An 18,037-nucleotide genomic window follows, 5' to 3' on the forward strand; every position below is an offset into this window, starting at 1 on the left:
TTGTTATGTACTATTCCTAATGCTTTATCACAGATTTGCACTGCCTCGGTGGTCTAGTGGTAGAGCGTCATCCCGGAGAGCGGAAGGTCCAAAAGTCATTGAAAGATGGTACCCTGTCTGGCTCTCAGCATTAAGGGGCTAAAACAAGGACTGGTTGGCTCAGAGTCGGTATACTGTGTCTGAGCAAGGTATTCATGTTAAACTGCGGCATCTTTGTGGGCTAGCACTATAAAATAGGCATCAGTCTGGACCAGTACAAGCAGTTACACACACACACATGGATGCACCTAGCTATATTACCAGGTAGTCCTGAACGCGAGGGTAAACCCCATTTCACACCACCTCACCTCACATTTGGCTGACACCAAAGACGTTTGCAACATGACGTTGTGTTGACCCAGTTTCAAGCATGCCTATGCATCTTCGGTCGCCAAATGACGTCTTTGACGCTGAGGGGGCATAAGTGCATTCAGTTGTTGAAATCCTCAGCAGCAAAATGTTGTGCTCTCTCATAATGACGTGCAACGATTCTGTTGCAATACATAAATAAACCACCAGAGGTGCATGCCTCTGTCTGTTCAATATGAAATTGAGGTCCTAAAGGGGTAACCCGAACAATGTGTACCGGGATATTTCAATCTTTATTTGTTGGATTTTTTTGTTGTTTCACCCTTCACCCTTATCAAACTTTGAGTAGTACATAATGTGGGCTTATTTCTGCTTTTCTGTTAAGTAACTGTAATGTTGCCCACGATTCATAAACATCTTTCCAAAAAGGATTTCAGATAAAATTTCGTAGGTGCTGCTTTTCCTATGTGGTTGTTCAAAGCTTATAAGAGCAGTTGTGACAGTTTGAAGTACTTATTAAAAAGGTTTATCTTGAGTTCGACTTTGAAAACCGAAAGGATGGAGAATTTTTAGTTCAATCGGCTAAGGGTTCCACGAGCACTGTGTGAATAGGATCTTTGTGCAAAGGACTTGAGGCTGACATTTGGAAGAGAGAGAAGCATCTTGTCAACAGATCGCAGACTCCTGACAGGGTTGTAGTACTTTTTAACCAGGCCTGTTATTTAGAGTCGGGCCAATCCATGATATCAACTGTAGAAAAATGTCAGTATCTTAAATTCATTCCTTGCTGAAACAGGGATTCAATGTAGTGACCTCAGAATTGGAGTGATATGTTCTCTCATTTTCCATCGACAGGTAAGTCGGGCAGCAGCATTTTTCACTTGCTGTAGCTTGTTGCAGAGATCATTTCGGATGTCAATAAGTGGTCTATTACCATGGTCAATACATGGTCAAACCAGTGATCTCACAAGATATTTTTTTGTGTCAGTTGTTAATAAGTGCCTCATCTGCCCATACTTCTGATATGAAAATTTCAGACAGATGGTCTTAATGATGTTCCATGGTCAAGTTGGAATCCAAAAACACACCAAGGTCCTTCATAGGTACCTTCAGAAAAAAACTGAATAGAGGAGTTTCCAACCAGAATAGATATTGTTTCTACATTTTTGCTACAGCTATCATCAGTCCCAACGAGCAGGCTCCGCTCTTACTGTCACTGACCCTGAGATCATTCAAGGACTTTATTGCTGCAGTGCACTCTTCCAAGCATTTTGTCTCCTTGAATGCATTGGAGGCAAGGAAACTGTTTAGCGGCTGCGCATCACCAGCATAGGAGTGATGATGACGACCTTGAAACTGTCAGTTACATCACAAAGCGTCGAAGGAGTTTCCAAACCACGTTTGACAATTTTGGTCATGATTGGTAAGGGAATGTCTAAGTGATCCACAACCATTTTTGTTGCAACAGGATCAAGGTGACGATGTGTTGGTTTTGACTCTTCAGGGATGTCAGACCCTACAAATGGCCCCAGTTCAGAAAGAGTAACTACTGCATGGTTGACACTATAATCCACTAATCCACTGGTGATCTATACTCTCTGTCTCTCTCTCTCTCTCTCTCAAACACACACACACACACACTCACACACACTCCAACACACACACATACCCCACACGCAGATACACACACCCACCTACACACAAAATAATACGGGGCTTTTCAAGAACACCAGTAAAGTCAAGTTTCGCCATATTTACATTTAAATGAATTATCCACCATGAAGCTACCGCGTTCACACAACCCAAGGGAAATAACTCCTGCAGGTTAAGTCCTCCGCAGTCAAATAAAGCGGACATACAATCCCCAGTTCTCTCTCACTCGCTGACCTCAACCTTCTTCCGATTCAGTGAATCTATTCCCTATTAATTAATGTTTATTCGTATTGCAGCACGCCACAAATCGCCCTTTGGCGACATGATGAGACCCAAAATAATTCTAATTGCTCCAAACCACGTTGAAAACGAACATGTTCCATTGATGTTGAGGTGTTTCAAGCTCCATGTCGCTGATAATCGTGATAAGGTGGTGTCGTGGAGTTTACTTCGTTTCTGGAATGTCTTTGATGAACTCTCTGGTTGCCGCGCGCTGTGTTCTAGACTCTCAGAATATATCTACATTGCCACATCAAAGATAATGTACGTTTTCGCTCTGTAATTCGATGAAAGTAAACTTTTCCTGTTTGGATAAGTCGTTGTGGGGGCCATCGGGACATGTCAGATTAGGTTTTCATGGCGGGTTAAATTCATATGTTTTGGAGTGACATAAGTCGATCTGGTAAACATGAATAGGATAATGAGCTATGACGGTAATAGGCTTAATGTTTACCCACATTGATATTACCCCCGTGTTTAATTAAAGCCATGGAGTGAAAACTGAAAAACACACGCCAGATTCTATGAGCTCAACAAGGAATGGAATCTGTTCATGGTAAAGACTCAGAAACGATTATTTCACAATGTTCACAAGAGCGGAAACGGCTTTTGGGAAGTGTTTTTAAACGCCGCTTTTCCCCAGCTATATGAAGACAGTCTGTTATTAATCGAGTCTGGGCTAGACAAACCAGTGATTGATATTATGAACAACGTCTCACGCCGTCGGGGTACGATAACACGCGCTCAACCAAGTCACCGCACCTGCCCACCAGATCCATAAGTCGCGTTGTGCAAGCAAAGGATGCTTGTTAACTATTCCAACCCGCAATCCCCTGGGGCGTTTCGTAATATTCATAAACGATAGACTGGCGTGGTGTGCATTGCGAATGTTGAAGTGATGTGCTATTACATAAAAAAAAAATCCTATAGCTGGAATACTTAACGAGGCTTAAATAACAAACACATACAACATTTATCATAATTGCAATCATGCGTTAGTGAGTCGAGGTTAACCTTCCTTTCAACATGTGAAACTGACACTTTGACTTGGCCTGAACTTAAAATCAGATATAATCAGTGTTTAAAAGTCTCATTTCCTCAATTGGGTTTAATGGGCCTATCTGGGATTGCTTTCACTTGCATGTTATCAAGTTGATCAACTGGAGGACTGGACAGAAAGCATGCATGCTGTAACTTACTGATACATCGTGCGATAGTATCGAATGAACCACTTCGCTGAAAGTAGACCCCTCACGACAACAGACGACATCCGGTTGTAAGTCACGCCAAAGAAATGGACAGCGTGACCTTGATTAATTTGCGCCATGTATTTCGAGCAGGAAATCTCGCCAGGTTCTGAAGAAATGGACATCGATAATTAATTACCAGCGTCTAGATGATTCACATACTAGATGCACTGAAAACGCATTCCCCATTTTGATGTAAATGAGACATAAATTTTGCCAAATCACTAATGAGTGTAACCAGTTCTGGAACCGAGAAGTAGGGTTCAATCAAAAATCCTCATTGCGGTTGTGTGTGTTTGTTTATTGTTTCATGCCGAAATATTGCAGCTATATGTCCGCGCGGCCTGCAGCTAATCGTGTCTGGATCGGACAATGCAGTTATTGATATTATGAGCACAGATACACGTCGCCGGGGTACGGTGACCCGCAGTCACCCAACCTGATCACCCGATCCATTAAGCCACCTCGTACGACAAGCATTAGGTTGCTGGGGACAAATTCTAAATTGATGTAGATCCGGGTTGGAATTCCTCTTCTGCAACCCATGCTTGTAAGAGACGACTGACTGGACCTGGTGGTCAGGCTTGCTGATTTGGTTGATGACATGTCATTGTATGGCAGCTGCGAAGAACAATGTTCATGATCTCAGTAACTGGATTGTCTTGTCCAGACTCGATTATTTACAGACCGCCGTCATATAGCTGGAACATTGCGGCGTTAAACAACAAATAAACAAACAAACAAACACTTGAGCCTTCCTCAGCCCAATACCGGCGCACGTGGGTTTAACCAAAATGGTAACCGCTTAGGCTTGCATCACTTCGGGATCTCTTCCCACATTAAGTCGACACGCCATAATATAACCGAAATTCTTTCAAACCAATGTGAAACTCACTCACTCACTCACTCACCCTAAAATTTGTGACAGGGACATTGAAGTCACTAGTTCTAATGAAGTCCATTAACGCTACAACAATGCTGGAATGCCCAAGTTTGTCGTGGACCACAAGAATTCTGGGAAGATGAAACAGAGATATTCAGAAAATGTCCAGAATGAACGAACGTGGCTCCACGAGGAGCAAGTTCTTTGAAAATTAGATCATTCTGGCGGAGTGGCCAACAAATTGAGATATGTATTCGTATTTCTGTCTGCGCTATCAGGGTAAAATCGCTTAGCCATTGACAATAGTTGAGAGGCTTATCGTATAAATAAGGAGTCTTTTTATTGATGCCATATGTGGCGCTACGATTCAGAGGTCATAATTTGGCTGCAATCTCGTGCTGTTGTCACGTAATCTCCCGACAGGCGACATGACATGAGAGAATAATGGCGGTAGAATATTAATAAATTTCGGGAAATGTTTAGATGAGCGAAAGGAATTCACTCAGGAGATAACAAAGCTCTGACGTCACAGTATTACACTGTCGTGAGTGGGTGGGTTGAGGCGGGGGTGATGGGGGCCTGGGGTGGTATTGGCTTGGGCGTGTGGGTTTTCGGGGAGGGGGGCGTATTGTGCGTTCCCTGTTTCAGCCGGGGATTTGGGGTGAAATCTGTGAAATAAATAAATGCTTATATATTTCGTTTATTATGTCTGGCCATGCACGTGTCGTGTTATGTACGTTGTATCTTTGTTTCTACGTTGTGTTGTACTTAACTGTACTTTGTTCCTGATTCTACGTTGTACCCGATTCTACGTTATACCTGACTCTACGTTGTATCTGATTCTACGTTGTACCTGATTCTACGTTGTTCCTGACTCTACGTTGTATCTGATTCTACCTTGTACCTGATTCTACGTTGTTCCTGACTCTACGTTGTTTCTGATTCTACGTTGTTCCTGATTCTACGTTGTTCTCTGATTCTACGTTGTTCCTGATTCTACGTTGTACTTAACTCGATGTTGAATCTGAGTCTACGTTATGTCTGTTTCTACGTTGTACCTGACTCTACGTTGTATCTGATTCTACGTTGTTCCCGATTCTACGTTGTACCTGATTCTACGTTGTTCCCGATTCTACGTTGTTCCTGACTCTATGTTGTACCTGACTCTACGTTGTACCTGATTCTACGTTGTTCCCGATTCTACGTTGTATCTGATTCTACGTTGTTCCTGATTCTACGTTGTTCCTGACTCTACGTTGTTCCTGATTCTACGTTGTGCCTGACTCTACATTGTTTCCTGATTCTACGTTGTGCCTGATTCTACGTTGTACCAGACTCTACGTTGTACCTCATTCTACGTTGTATCTGAGTCTACGTTGTGTCTGATTCTACGTTGTATTTGACTCTACGTTGTACCTCATTTTACGTTCTACCTGATTCTACGTTGTACCTGACTCTACGTTGTTCCTGATTTTACGTTGTACCTGACTCTACGTTGTACCTGACTATATGTTGTGCCTGATTCTACGTTGTACCTGACTCTACGTTGTACCTCATTTTACGTTGTACCTGACTATACGTTGTGTCTGATTCTACGTTGTATCTGACTCTACGTTGTACCTCATTTTACGTTGTAACTGACTCTACGTTGTACCTGACTATATGTTGTGTCTGATTCTACGTTGTACCTGACTCTACGTTGTACCTCATTTTACGTTGTACCTGACTATACGTTGTGTCTGATTCTACGTTGTATCTGACTCTACGTTGTACCTCATTTTACGTTGTATCTGACTCTACGTTGTACCTTACTCTACGTTGTTCCTGATTTTACGTTGTACCTGACTCTACGTTGTACCTCATTTTACGTTGTAACTGACTCTACGTTGTACCCGACTATATGTTGTGTCTCATTCTACGTTGTGTCTGACTCTACGTTGTACCTCATTTTACGTTGTACCTCATTCTACGTTGTAACTGACTCTACGTTGTTCCTGATTCTACGTTGTACTTGATGCTACGTTGTACCTGACTCTACGTTGTTCCTGATTCTACGTTGTACGTGATTTGACGTTATACTATCATTAATGCCTGAAAAACGAGTTTTCGTCGACCTTCCAAGATTTAGCCTACATTGTAAGGGGGAAGGAGAGAACGTGATTTATTTCGACTTTCGTTCCGTTTTCTAACAGATCATACTCCATCACAACGTTTATGTATTTTGGAACAAATCTCTATACGCACTCGTGACAGTTTGTGTGTCCGTCCTCATCAACAACGTCTACTCCACCACTGCTACGTACCAGTCTCCCCGGGTCGTGAACACAACAATGAACATATTCCGCAGAGATGAAGGATCTGATGTCAAGAAAACTTAAATACACGCTTCGTCTCAATGTATCTTTTGATCCACGGCATAACGGGAGATTCAGGAGATAGAGTGGCGAGATTGTCAAAAACGTTACGGGCACAGACAGCTCAGACGCTACCTGCATATATAATAACAATCACAGGGCGGATATTCGGGGTCGGGTTATTTGTGATTGTTTGTTTGTTTATTGTTGCTGTGTCACTGTCGGCTGCAGTCCTGGAACCCGTTCCACAAAGCGATCTTAGTGCTAAGTTGGTCGTAACTCCCATACTTCAGCATAGGCTTACGATCAACGTAGCACTAAGATCGCTTTGTGGAACGGGGCCCAGGCCAGGCAAACCTACCTTCAGGGTAGGAGTCAGTGAGTGAGTACGCCGCTTTGAACAGTATTCCAGTTATCATGGCGGGTCAGCTTAATGGTAGTTGGTTGGTTGGTTTGTTGTTTTACGCCGCACTCAGCAATATTCCAGCTATATGACGGCGGTCTGTAAATAATCGAGTCTGGACCAAACAATCCAGTGATTAATATCTTAAGCATCGATCCACGTAATTGGGATCGATGACATGCATCAACCAAGTCAGCGAGCTTGACCACCCGATCCCGTTAGTCGCCTCTTACGACAAGCATAGCCACCCTTTACGGCAAGCATGGGTTGTTGAAGACCTATTCTACCCTGGAATCTTCACAGGTCTAAGGAAATCACGAAGTGATGCAAGTGTCAGACATTTAACACTTTGGTGAAACCCACGAGCACGGGTATGGTGCCATCTTCCCGAGGCAAGTGAGTTAACTGACTATAAAAGTCCAGTTTCCATCCTTGCCGAACTAGGCTGGTATTATGGAGTTACATTTTGGCTGGACTAACGAGTCTATGCATATAGTCCAATCAAAATCGCGCACCGAAATCGAAATCCGGTTCGTAAACTGTCGTGTGCAGACTTCGGTCGATTGCAGGATTTGCAAAGCATGTGCACCGCTAACTCGATGTCAGCCGATATTTTCCAAATCTGTTCATGTTTTTTTTATCAAGGTGCTCACGTGATTTGATGTATTTCGCAATGTAAGACCCGTTTTATCACAATATAGATCTTGATTTCAGATCGCCCTGACTGGGCGCCACCATTTTGGGTGAAGCAAACGCAAGTGATACGAGAGGTGGAGTCTCATTGGTCCATAGGAGAGGCTTAGAGGGGACATAACTGGTAATAGCCACTGGTGGCGCTACGATCGAGCCCAGTAATTCCAGCCAAGTTTGGCCATGGTGAAAATTGGACTTTTAAAGTCAGTTAACTATCTTTCTTCGGGAAGATGTAATGGCATGTCCTCAGATCTTTGTTTTGCGGTAGCGAGAAATAAGATCTGATTTTAATGAGACTCATGGCAACCATGCACCGGGTTGGTCGATACATTGATGCTTTACCTTACTCAGAGAAACATGTATTATTGCAAACTACGGAAATCTCTCAAAGTTAACATTGACGATATTGGTGCTTCACTGGTTTACCAAATAACTTTAGTGTAAAATGTTTTGATAACTAGCTACATTAATTAGAGAATACCAGAAGATAAAGACAAACAGAAGGTGTTGACCTCTGTTAAAACCTGTAACCAATTATAACTACACATTATAACCATATTACCCAAAAACTCAGCACTCTTCTCTTTATGCGATGTAAGGTCTGATCGATAGGACAGATAAAATTGTTTAAATACACGTGGCCACATTCCGATCTAAAGGATGATGACTGAAAAGGAACTATATTATGTGTCCGTGAGTGATAAGAATGACTAGGGTTATCGGAGGTCAGTAGGCATGGAGAAAAGAGTCCAATAAAACGCGGATTAATTGAGTTGCATCCGTTCTGTATCCATCAATGTCAAATGCCATAATTGAATAGTATCACAAAGTAATTGGCTCCCCAGAGAACACAGTGCAGAAATCTGTGACGGAATGCATGTCAGCCCAGAATCTCACAACGGCTTTATCTGATTTGTTGGAGGGGGTTCATTTCATTATTATAGCATCGAAGTGTTTCATAGCAAGGTGTGAAATCTAATATTTCATACAAGGTGTTAAACTTAATGTTTCATAGCAAGGTTTTAAACTTAATGTTTCATAGTAACTTAATATTCAATAGCAAGGTTTAAACTTAAAGTTCCATACAAGGTGTTAAACTTAATGTTTCATGGCAAGGTTTTAAACTTAATGTTTCATACAAGGTGTTAAATCTAATGTTTCATATAAGGTGTTAGATTTAATGTTTCATAGCAACTTAATTCTCCCCTCCCGGATAGCATTCCATCATATACAGTGTATGTCGTATATTTATTATTCGAAAAGCCTATCTTATTCAGCTAGTAGTATTTGACGTATGCTTATATATAATCAATTCCGGACCAGACAAACCAGTGACTGATATTATGAGCAACGATCCACACCGTCGGGAGCAAAGAAAAACAGTCAACCAAAGCGCAAACCACACCATCCGAGCTGTTAAGTCGCCTCGTACGATAAGCATGAAAATTCTAACCCGGAATCGAGGCTTTAACTGGTACAAAAATGTATGATGTACCAAATTATATGTGTGTGGTTGAAGGCTCTTGTTTATCCTAGTCAGTATTATTACAGAAATATGTAAATGATCGAGATTGTCGACATCGTGAGCAACTATCAACGCCATCGGGTAGGGTGTATTTGTACAAGTATCACTTGATCATTTTAGCAGAGCAACATCAGTACATGCATTTGCCAATATAGTCGTTAACAAGTATGACTTTGATATAAAACTATAACCGAATCATTAATATTTGCCAACAACAAACATAGCATTGGGGTAAAGGCGTAGATATATATGTCAATGGACCGCGATGTCATCCTTATGGCGTCATGATTACGTCAGACATGAAAACTGCCACAGTGACTTCTGTTCTCTCGATTTGATGTTTTATTTTTTAAATCCCGATATGTGCAAGCTCTGGTTTCAGCAACCCACGCTTGTCGTCAGAGGCGACTATGCTTGTCGTAAGAGGCGACTATAACGGGATCGGGTTGTCAGGCTCGCTGACTACGTTGATGAATGTCATCGAATCCCAGTTCCCAGGATCGATGCTCATGATATCAATCACTGGATTGTTTGGTCCAGATTCGATTATTTAAGACCGCCGTCAAAAAGCTGGACTATTGCTAAGTACGGCCTCAAAGAACAAACAAACAAAATACTACATGAGTATTTATATTTAACTAATATAATCAGGATTCCTATCATATTGAAAGTATTATGTTTAGTTTCTCACAAAATCCGCGTTCAGCAAGTTGGCGTTTCATGCAATACGACCAGCAGCGGAGAGACCAAGGGGTGTATTTCGGAGGCGCAGATCCCTAACAGCGACCTTATCCCCGGGTTTAAACAAAGAGGAAAATAGTCATCTCTTTTAAGAAGAAAAGATGCCAGCCTGTCACGTGACCACACATGTTCCCCACATGAAGTGAATAATCAGCATAGGTCACTGTTTCATATAAGGGCCCAACACCTACTCCCACGTGTCAGCGATAATTTCTTTATACAGAATTCTTTCATCATACCCTTGGCTCTCTTACTCAATGCCAGCTTACGACGGATTCATTTGTGGTTGATGACATGCCGCAAAGCGATCTGAGTGTTACGACATTGAGTATTAGAATGGGATTTACGGCATCCTTGACGCTTTGTGAAGAGGCTCGAATGATAGACTGTACGTGGTTTTAATGAGAACATCAACAGACTCGTTCCTCATGAGAAAGCACTTTCTGAGTTTGACGTTTGGAACTGAGCTATTAGCTCGAGTAAAAAACAACAAAAGAATTCTATTTGAGTTTAAGTTCGAAAATAAAAACTGTTCAATTCTCCTTTTCTCTCGTCGAGCGTCTGTTCGTTTTCCCTGTTAGCACGCACTGACAACTTTGATAAAGATCTTTCTTTATGCCATGACAAAAAAAACGACAAGGAGAAATATACATTCAGTCACTAGTAATAGTATAATTATATACCATGTATAGATCAAAGATACATGACAGTATATGCATTGCTTACGAACATCATGAGCATCGATCCACTCAGTGTGCGGCGTTAAAGAACAAACAAACAAACAAACATACACAAACACTTATTCTATGAAAACATTTAATAACCCCATGTACCCCGAGTGATCCTGCTGGAACTTATATTGTAGCCCACAGCTATTCTTACTTCTCTTCAAATCGCAGAAAGTATGTGCCTCGGTTAGTTCTTCCACCACATAACTCTGTCCTGTTCACAGCTGGTGTCTGTCACAGTCCATTAGCCAGTGGGTCCATTTTGACCACGAAAAAACTGTTCAAGGGAATACAAAATATTGGTACAAACGTAGTTCCTCTTATACTGGTTAGGCACCAAATGTGTTTGTTTTTAGTTACTATATGATACTGCCTTGTGTCAAGCTCAGCAGCGGTCGAAGAACTCCGGAACGTCAGCTGACCACGCGTCACCGACCTGCTGAGTTTCATTTCAAAAACAAGATCCTTCCAGATAGGTACATTGTCGAATTGTACTCTGTGAATAGGGTGAGGCGAGTTCACCGACTGAATCTATAAGCAAATATGGTTCGGTTGGCCTTAATAGTGATAAGCCGTGGTGAACCCAATACGTTCTGTTATCGTGTGTTTATTGTGATTGCTATGTATGGGAAAATAAACACTTGAGATGATGTTTATTTCATTCTTGAAATATAGTACTGACAAGAAGTAGAGAACTCTAGATTCTTTCTTATTACTATAGATAATCTGTCAAGGCTTCTTTCGAGTAGTTAGGTTTCTATGCTTGTCAGCACCATACCCGTGTTTGTGGGTTTCACCAAAGTAGTAAACGTCTTAGGCCTCCATCACTTACGTCCTCTCACGCCAACACCGTGATATAACGTCGTTAAACCCGACTCACTCACTCTTTTGAGTAGTACATATATCGAAGTTTAATTTCAAGTCTCCTTAACCCGGTTTGACTGTGTGAAATCTAGACCTCGTTTCACCGCATACGCCTTCAAGCAAATTTTATCGATCGGGACCGAAAATAAATGAATTATTTGAAAATTATTTTCACAAGCAAATTGAAATGTTGTTCATCCTTCAATGACGGGTTTTCTGATTTCATACCACAGGTCTGAGAAAGGAGGATGTGTCTTGTTCCTTAAATACGGAACATAATTAGCGGGTTAAAAATAGGCCTATGGATTGTGAAAGGTCTAGGACACCTGGCACGGTCCCGCCTAACAGTGGCGCAATCACTGTGTTTATGCACTCAATCACAAAGACGCCAGATTTGGAGTATTCCTCCTGATTTTGTTTTAGTGTTATCTCAGACTTGTCAGGGGTTTAGTTGAAAAGCATGACATGGTTTCCTGTTGAATCATGTGACTTGCCTGTGATAGATTCCTCGTCATCCGCTGTCCAAACCCTCCCCTGCCGTCCTCCCACACGTAGTATCTATAGGCTAGGTAGTCTTCCAAACGCTTTTTCAATTTAGGCGTATAATAACAGTCTGAGTGCCCATACAGATGTTGCTTGGTTGTATTACATGCGAAATCTTAAGAAAATGTTGTAAAATGGTCGCCACGCGCGTTGTCAGGGTTACACCCCAAACACTGGGAAATAAAAGTTGTGTTGTGGGGGGAGGGGATCCGGAATGGTTTCCGGTATATCCACTCCCATAATTCTCTGCGGATCACAGCCCTGATGCCATCGGAGGATGTAAATATCATGTAATCAATGTCATCTTCTGCTTTGCAGTCAGAAGCCGATGTGTTTACATGCGTGGGTGGGAGGGAGAGAGAAGATGCGGCTCTGTTACCTACCAGTATAAAGTCTTTCCTTTTGATGTTGAGGAAGAAGCCACCACACTTCCTATATAATGGCCCAGTGTGGCGGTAGAGCGCCCAACAGAAATGCGTGTAGACTAACATAAAGTTTATAATATTTTATAACACACTCCTCTTAGATTTAATACTTAAATACTTTCCCTGATACTTATGTTGAATAGAAGTGGCTAGAGCTAGCTAGAGCTAGCTAGGGTTGCTTTTAAATATATCTAGATTGGTTTTGATTTCATAAAAGAAGTATATCCCACAGTCATGGTGCAGGACTAATACGCGTGGTATTTGGCGATCTGTCGATTGCGTAATGTCGAATCACGTACGTATACCTGAATCACTTTGATGACTGAGTGAGTATGACTATACGCCGTATCAGTGAATCTGTAGATACTCGCGATTAACATGATTAATGAAACAGTGCACACCTTCACGTGTACACTGTTTTACTGTTTACGTAAAGTGGTATACAATTAAATAGTGAAACTGAATATTTATTCAAAGAAACATAAACGATAAAACCCTTTCCATGTTCACAAGAAATGTCTGCTACAAGCATCGTCGATTGTACGACTCCGATTATATTTTGAGTAACATTATGAATCACTATCAAACACCAGGTGTTCGCAAAAAGGTGAGCGTATGCTGACCCACCCATGGCAGACACGACTTCGTTGGTTGTTTTAAAACAATGTCACATTATAGTAAAAAAAAAGTGCATATGATGTCAAACACCTTTAAAATCAATAAATCACACCTCCATATTTCGATACAACGATATATCTCGGTGTGATTTATTGATTTTAAAGGTGTTTTGAATACATAATCGAAATCTAGTTTGACGACCAAGAACCAATTTTACTGCGGAGAAGCTGAATGACCTTTATGTTCAATGAATGGTGTTTTACAACTCTCTCTCTCTCTGTGTGTGTGTGTGTGTGTGTGTGTGTGTGTGTGTGTGTGTGTGTGTGTGTGCACAAGGGTCACCCACAGCGGCGTACCAGCCCACCACCACTGAGAGAGGAGCTGGCAGGTTCATCTACTTCCTTGTAAACGTTTTAACGCGGTGTCCTTGAAATGTCAGTCGGCATTACGCAGAACTACGAACAAAAATAGTATAGGGCGTAATTAAGCTATATTGGAGGTGAAATCAAGGATTTACGATTTATGATAAATGTTTCCTTTTCTGTGTCAGGGTGACACGGGCGGAAGTTGTTAGATAGCATCTGCAGCCTCCATCTGGTCCATGTCACTGGCATCAGAAGAACGCCACACAACGGCCCGTACACCTCAACACCATTCTTTTGTAAAAAAAAAAAGCAACAGCATGAAGTCGGTTGAAGGATCATCAGGCCTCGTAAAGGAAAATAATGTTTCTCATCAAATAGTTATTTTCAAAATGACGGCAGGTTGGTTTTCAAACAAGTCAGCAACAATGGCGGCATAGTTTAGGCAAGGAAAGATAACTCTTCCGTTAATATCCGGACATTCGTATATAAAGAAAAAAACCCGGATGTGTTACCGGACAAAACCAAGTGCAACTGTTATAGATAGCCCTTATTTTATTGTGCCCGATCTGTTTAAAATAAACCTTACATGGCACATTAGACTGACATCTAGTCTCTGAAATGAGCATATCGTACAGAAAAAAATAGTTGTTAAATTATCTTATTAAAAAATGAATAAAAAGGATCCCATAGACTCTCTTCGCTGCAGAAATCTAGACTTGCCAAACATTATAGACTTGCATGGGCTGTATTTGCCATGCCTTAAACATGTACTAATAACCAACCATTTAATATTGATCAATCGTATTTTTATAACCACCAGCTTAAACTAACCAGGTTCCACCAACTGTGTTTGATGGTGGCTAAAAATGAAAGAAACAAGATATGATAACAGTATTCATTCGATGGTGATGTATTTAATACAGGTATCATAGTTGTGTTTCGGACCTAAAATTACATACGGCGACTGGTTTCAACCTAGTAACGTTTTCATAACGTTTGTAATGGTTTGGTCACATCCAATTTTCTACTTATACTTTCTTTTACTCGGCAGTACATATGCAAGACACTGATGGACCATGGAATAGCCGTATTGTACTTGCTGTATTGAGGTATTCCCTATGTGACCTGATAGCGGAAGGTCGCTGGTTCAATCCCCGGCCGCGTCATACCAAAAGACGTTAAAATATGGTACGTGTTATTACCCTGCCTGGCGTTCGGCACAAAGGGGATAGAACAAGGCCTGGTCGGCTCGGATCGGATCGGAGTACACTGTGTCCTAGTGGGGTATCCATGTCAAACTGCGGCATGGTATTTCACCAGCCCTATAAAACCGACATTAGTCTGGACTAACCCAGGCAGCCACACAAACATGACGCTTTATAGGTGCAACAATCTATAACGCGAAGTTGAACCAACCCCGTTTCAGCTAACCCCACCTTTATGCCATATGTCATTATGTGAGTGAGTGAGTTGGGTTTAACGCCACTTTTAACAGTATTCCAGTTATATCACGGCGTGTCAGCTTTATGTGGGAGGAAAGCCCGAAGTGATGCAGGTCTTAGACGTTTACCACTTCGGTGAAACCCACGAGCACGGGTATGGTGCTGACAAACCTAGAAACATAATCGGGGCGAACCGGGATTCGAACCCACAATCTTAGGTTTCTGGCGTGCCCAAGGGACGCAACTCTGCACAGCGAATCGCGGCGCCTTAGACGACTGGGCCACCCATGCCCCCTATGTCATTATGACAATGTTCCCAACATGTTCTCATGGTACCCCAGCCAGTTATGAATGGAGCAGCTCGGAAGCGATGAACACAACAGAGACATGAAGCTGCACCCTCTCCAGGGTTCCCGATGAGAATGCAGCCAGCTGTCGTGTGCATGTTGAAGTCGTTGCGGTGAAGATACGGTCGTTGATCTGCAGCAACAGCAGTTAGGGGGCGGTCGTACGTATTTATACAACTGTTGCATACAAATTTTGCAGGAGGCAAAATGCGCTTGTTTGTATTTTTCTACATATTTCCCAACTAAAGAAAATATCTATTGGTATTTCGCCAATGATAAGAACGCGTAAGGAAGTGTAAGAAATATTTCCGCGATGATCCGGCTGTAACTATTCAAAACGCGATCAATAAAACGAGTTTTGTTTATGTATTGAAATCTGGTTAACAAATACTTTTCAAATTGCAACTACAAGTAACCTACTTGGCGCCTAAACTAGAAATATGAGACGCCCCAAGGTTACCTGTTGGTATCTTGATCTGTGAAAAAGATAGAATTTTGATGAGCTGTGCGGTATACTTTTACTCGTCCCTAAAGTATATGAGTCAGGTGTCTGCCACGACATACGTTTCACAGCATGCACTAACGGTACTTGTATGGAGCTTACGTTTACTGTTATAGGGCTATTGGGAGACAATTTGTCTGGGTTTGTATCCTCTTCTGTGTCTTGCCATAATCTTGCCATAAACAGTAATGGCTTCCGTGTCGAAAGCCTATACATGCCATATACTTCTGTGTTTCTTCATCAACACAACACTGGCTAGACACACATCGTATAGTGTAGTATGGAACGCATATCCGCCGGCGTTTTACACTGATCAGCAAAACCTGCATACATATACGCATGTATCTAGATATTCTTATTTATTCACACATTTAAAGATTGCTTCTTGACATGAAGGGTTGCCATGGGTTGCCCTGATCAGTGTATATAAGATTGTTTAAGGATGAATAAAATCTGTGTTGGAAATGTTTAGATAAATAAGTCATGTCAAGACGTTCCCTCTGGGGGAGTTATATCTATTATATAAGATGTTTGTTTGTTGTTTAAGGCGCGCAGTATTCCAGCTATTTGACGCTGGCCTGAACAGAATCGAGTATGGAGTGAGTGAGTGAGTGAGTGAGTGAGTGAGTTGGGTTTAACGCCGCTTTTAACAGTATTACAGTTAATACTGATGCTGGTCTCAGACGTTTACCACTTCGGTGAAACCCAGGAGCACGGCTATGGTGCTGACAAACCTAGAAACATAAGGGGGCGTGTCCAAGGGACGCAACTCTGCACAGCGAATCGCGGCGCCTTAGACGACTGGGCCACCCGTGCCCCCTAATCGGACCAGACAAGCCAGTGATTGGTATCATCAACAACGTCAGGGTACGATGATACGTAATCAACGAAATCACCGAGCCTTGCCACCTGATCGTCCCCATATACCATTCAAGGGAGAATTCGTGTATGAGGGACCTATTCTATATCGGGATCAGCACGTGATTATTGCCTTCGCCTAAACAGGAGACAAGCCTTCTGTGTGTTGAAAACTGAGCCTGCTGGCACACCTCATTGTCAACGGAACCGCCCTGAAGTAAGACTGAACACCGGCGGGGGACATCAAAAGGCTTCACACACTGTACCCATGTGGGGAATCGAACCCGGGTTTTCGGCGTGACGAGCGAACACTTTAACCACTAGGCTACCCTTCCGCACCTAGAATAGTATTAAAAACAGAATAGGCGACATAACTTGTTCATTTACTCAATGACTAAAAACACACGTTTCAAGTGGCAATAGGGTCACGTGCCCTGAGATGGGGGTCAATGAGAAGGTATCAACTCCGTTTCCGATTTTCGCCACTTTTGTAATCACCCGTGACAATCAATAAACTGATGTAGACAATTTATTAAGATAGATTGACAGGACAATACGGACACGGCAGTGGAAATAGAAATAGATCCCTGAGTAATTAGTTACACAGAAATGTGATAGAAAGTTTCCAATTCAAGCACCAACTCCCAACTGTGACCCGTAACGCCAGGTAGGTTGGGCTCCCCTACGAACGTCATAAAATATCACATTAACTCCTCGGATACCTTTACTCGTATGGCGGAAGTCCTATCTCAACTGGTATTGAAATGAGTCTCTATATATGCAATATATAATCTGGTTCAATCATTACCAGATGCTAACTCCAACCACAGCCTCATTCATAAGCATGATAAGCCATTTAAGCCAGGACGAGGATTAATTACCTGACTCTAATCGGAAATTACGGACCATGTTATCATCACGAATATGGACCAAACTCTTTATATCTCCTTAAACCGTTATCAGAGGTATACGAAGAGCGTTTTATGTAATTCATAAATATACATACATATGTTTCTTTTCAAGATAAAATTTACAGGATGTAAAATAGCCAGAACGTCAAAATAAGCCTAATGGAGAATGATATCGGGATTACGTTTTAAGTTCAAATAATTATTTTTTGGGTATAATTTTGTATTTCTTTAACCAACTGACAAATTCATTGACGAAAAACCGTAAACCTTAGCGTTGAGACAAATACACCCGCCCACCCGGGGGGATT

Source organism: Haliotis cracherodii, unplaced genomic scaffold, assembly GCF_022045235.1.
Source record: "Haliotis cracherodii isolate W230 unplaced genomic scaffold, xgHalCrac1.p SCAF_5, whole genome shotgun sequence".
NCBI lineage: Eukaryota > Metazoa > Mollusca > Gastropoda > Lepetellida > Haliotidae > Haliotis > Haliotis cracherodii.